This window comes from Canis lupus, chromosome 22 (genome assembly GCF_003254725.2).
Source record: "Canis lupus dingo isolate Sandy chromosome 22, ASM325472v2, whole genome shotgun sequence".
NCBI lineage: Eukaryota > Metazoa > Chordata > Mammalia > Carnivora > Canidae > Canis > Canis lupus.
Genome location: NC_064264.1, coordinates 11,418,775 through 11,423,416, shown reverse-complemented (window position 1 = coordinate 11,423,416; position 4,642 = coordinate 11,418,775). Strand labels below are relative to the sequence as shown.

General features: G+C 35.6%; 1 pseudogene; it reads left to right on the top strand.

The window, feature by feature from the left end:
• Positions 1-2,813: 2,813 nt before the first annotated feature.
• LOC118351888 (CDGSH iron-sulfur domain-containing protein 1-like) lies at positions 2,814-3,829 on the top strand (annotated as a pseudogene).
• Positions 3,830-4,642: the final 813 nt, after the last annotated feature.

Genomic DNA, 4,642 nt, shown 5'->3' with positions numbered 1-4,642 from the left:
TTTCTTTCTTTCTTTCTTTCTTATCTTTCAATCCTTTTTTTTTTTAAAGATTTTGTTTACTTATTCGTGAGAGACACAGGGCGAGAGGCAGAGACATAGGCAGGGGGAGAAGCAGGCTTCCTATGGGGAGCCTGATGTGGAACTTGATCCCAAGACCTCATTACCTGAGCCAAAGGCAGATGCTCAACCACTGAGCCACTTAGGTGTTCCCTGAAAATAAGTGTCCATCAATAGATGAATGTAAAATAAAAATGTAGCATTAAGCATAAAAGACAGAATTTAAATCTAGGTATATAGATTTTTTACCCCCTATCTGGCCCCACAACACTAACATTTCCCAAATTAGAATCAGAAAGTATATTCTCCTTCCTAATATCTGCAGCTGTATTCTTGAGTTATGACACCGTCACCCATAGAGTCAGTAATCTCAAAATAGTTGCCTCTTTCTTTTCCTAAATTCTTCTTATTCAATTAGGCACACATTCCAAAGACTCTGGAAGCTGTACTCACCCTGCAGCCTCTATTTTGTCTCTCTCTTTTCTGGTTTAGAACCTTATCTCCTATTTTTCTTATCTCCCTCGATCATGGCAGGGGCATCCTGTAGTCTTATCTGTTCATAGTACCTTCCTGGAAGTCATAGTTAAAATAAAGATTTGGTATATTATTTCCCTTTGTAAAAAAGCCATTGATTAATAGAGTAGCAGAAGGAGAAATCAAGAAAACAATCTCATTTACAGCTGCATGAAAAAATAATAAAATACCTGAGAATAAACTTAACCAAGAAGGTAAAAGATCTGTACTCCAAAGCTCTGAAACACCAATGAGAGGAATTGAAGCCAACACACACAAATGGAAAGATATTCCATGTTAATGAATTGAAGAACGAATATTGTTAAAATGGCCATATTTCTCAAAGAAGTCTACAGATTTAATATAATCCCCATCAAAATACCAACATTTTTCATAGAACTAGAATAAACAATCCTAAAATTTGTATGGAAGCACATAAGAAGGCAAACAGTCAATGCAATCTTGAAAAAGAGGAACAAAGCTGGAGGTATCACAATCCCAGATTTCAAGACAAAGCTGTATAATCAAAACAGTACAGTACTAGTACAAAAATAGATCCATAGATCAATGGAAGAGAATAGAAAGTCCAGAAATAAACCCACAGTTATATGGTCAATTAATGTACAGCAAAGAAGTCAAGAATATGTATACAATGGAGAAAAGACAATCTATTCAACAAATGGTGCTGGGAAAACTGGACAGCTGCATGCAAAAGGTAAAACTGGACTTTCTTACAAAAAATAAACTCAAAATGGATTAAAGATGTAAATGTGAGACTTGATCATAAAACTCCTAGAAAAAAGCATAGACAGACATTAACTCCTTTGACATTGGCTGTAGAAATATATATATATATATATATATATATATATATATATATATTTTTTTTTTTTTTTTAGATATCTTTCCCCAGGCAAAGGAAACGAAAGCAAATATAAATTACTGGGACTACATCAAAATAAAAACCTTTTGCATAGTGAAGAAAACCATCAAGAAAACAAAAAGGCAACCTACTGAATGGGAAAAGATATTCTCAAATGGTGTATCCAACAAGGAATAAGAATCCAAAATTTATAACGAACTTATACAACTCAACACCAAAGTGACAAATAATCTAATTAAAATTGTGCTGAGTGCCCAAATAGACATTTTTTCCAGAGAAGACACACAGATGGCTGACAGACACATGAAAAGATGCTCAACATCACTAATCATCAGGGAAATGCAAATTAAAACTGCAATGAGACGTCACTTTACACCTGTCAGAATGGTTGGAATTATAAACATAAGAAACAAGTGTTGGTAAGGATGTGGAGAAAAAAGGAACCCTCATGCACTGTTGGTGGGAATGCAAATGGGTGCAGCCACTGTGCAAAACAGTATGGAAGTTCCTCAAAAAGTGATAAATGAAATTACCATAAGATCCAGTAATCTTCCCAGTGGATGTTTACCCTAAGGGGAAAAAAATACTAATTTGAAAAGATATATGCATCTCTATGTATACTGCAGAATGATTTACAATAGGCAAGATATGGAAGCAGCCCAAGATTCCATCCATAGAAGAATGGATAAAGGAGTGATATACACTGCACACACACACACTGGAATATTATTCAGCCGTAAAAAAGAATGTAATTCTTGACATTTGCAACAACATAAATGACATAGAGAGTATAATGCTAAGTGAAATAAGTCAGTCAGAGAAAGACAAATCTTAATGTTTTCATTCATATGTGGAATTTGAGGAATGAAACAAAGACAAAAAAAAAATAGACTCTTATATACAGAGAACAAATTGGTGGTTGCCAGAGGGAAGGTGGGTAGGGGGATGGCAAAATAGATAAAAGAGATTAAGAGTATATTTATGGTGATGAGCACTGAGAAATGTATAGAATTGTAGAATCATTATATTGTACACCTGAAACTAATGTAACACTGTATGTTAATTATACTTTCATCATAATAAAACACTGATAGTGCCTTGCTTCTTTTTGCTATGGAATAAACTCTAAGTTTCAGTTAATGGGAGTGTATAGTCACCCTCAGCTGAGGTGGGGAAGGCTATTGTTGGGACAAGTTTCATAAAGAAATATCAGCATAGGACATAAATATCAGCATGTGCATTAGACATCAAAATGGAGCTGTCAAGTCAGGATTTGGACCTATTAGTCATTGTGATGTAGATTTTATTGAAATCTATGAAAACAAAATTATATAACAAAGAGAATGAGCTCTGAGAAGGAATGACTGATGAAGTGGGAGGTAAACCAAGAGAGAATGGCACCTTGGAAGACAAGGGGAGTAAGTGTAGCAGACAGGAGGGCTTAGCTAACTTTTTCAAATATTGCTGGTAGGTCAACTAATATGTAATATGTGATGCTGTAATATAATAATATATGATACACACTGTACACTTAATATGTATATATTCAGAATTGATGCTTGAATTTACAAAGTGCCTGGAATAGAAGTTTTGGTGCACTGAGGAGACTCAAGCTTGATTGAAGTGGGCATCAGAGAAAATTAGATGAGAGGAAGTGGATGGAGGTAAGGAGTATAAGCAACTACCGTGAAGTGAAATTTCGATGCCAAAAAGAACAAAGAAATATGTGGTGGCTCCTCAGTGAAGGTGGATCAGGTATTCTTTTTAAGAAGGGTGACATATATAAAAGAGGGAAGCTTCATCCTGATGGTAACAGTTCTTTTAAGAGAGAATTGATGATGTGAATGAAGTGGTGAATAGGAAAGAACTGAGGGATGGGTGTGAGAACCTAGAATCTTGTACCACAGTGAGGATATTGCTTTTACATAGAATCTTGGGAATTCCATCAACAGTAAAAGAGAGGTGCTTAGTGTCCTGTGCACACACGCCTTGCAAGCGACGGCGCCTGACTTCCAGGGTACGAGTTGAATGGATAGTAGCAGTTACTTTGCTGCTGGGACACCTGTGATTGGTTATCTAGCTTACAAAAGGTTTTATGTTAAAGATCATTTCAACAAATCTATGGCAAACCTTCACATCCAGAAAGATAACCCCAAGATAATACATGCTTATGACATGGAGGATTTGGGAGATAAAGCTGTGTACTGTCATTGGAGGTCCAAAAAGTTCCCATTATGTGATGGATCTCACACAAAACACAATGAAGAGACTGGAGACAATGTGAGACCTCTGATCACTAAGAAAAAGGAAACGTAAATTGATAGTTTTGATGCTGCAAAACAACTTGTCATGATGTCATCTGACTGTTTAATTAGAATGACTACCACCTGTCTGTTCACCTCCCCTGGGTTCTAGATGTGATGTATTGCGAATTGCAGTTTTCATATTCACGGCATTTGCCTTATTTGTTGAACCACCGTGGTACACACTTGTTTAAACAAAAAAAGGAAAAAGGAAAAGCAAGCAAACAAACAGAAAAACAGTAAAAGAGAAAAAGCAAAATGTCTCTGTAGATACAGTAGGCTGGTAGGTAGGGTAGTGGATGTTCCCTCCTAATAATGTCTTATTTCTTGGTGTAATAGGAAGTAATACTATTAGCTGGAATTAAGGTAAGAAAGGGAATTTATGAACAAGTGAGAATTTATGAGTGAGGGAACAATATGAAATAACTTTTTTTGAATTTTTAATTCTTGCATACATGTTTAGATCATGAATAATGTGTCTACTCATTTAATATCCTCAGCACATCCAAATGTCTAGGACACATCCCACTAATGATAATAATAGCATAACAACACTAAAATAACAATAGCTTACATTTCTTGGGGACTTATTACTGGCTAGGTAGGCACTGATGAGTGCTACATGTGGATAAACTAATCTTCACCAAGATATCTGAGTTGAGGAATGTGATGTCCCATTGTACAGTTGAAAAGATCAAGATGTTAAGAATGATATCTTACCCAAGATCACATATTTAAAGGGAGAAACTGGTAAAATGAAAAAAAAGAAAAGAAATTGTCTCAAACATGAATACATTTCTTTAGGACTTCAGGAAGGTTGAGAGACTTCAGGGGTCAATGTTGAAGTACGAGGCACTTTGTTAAGTCAAGGTGTGATGTTTTGCAA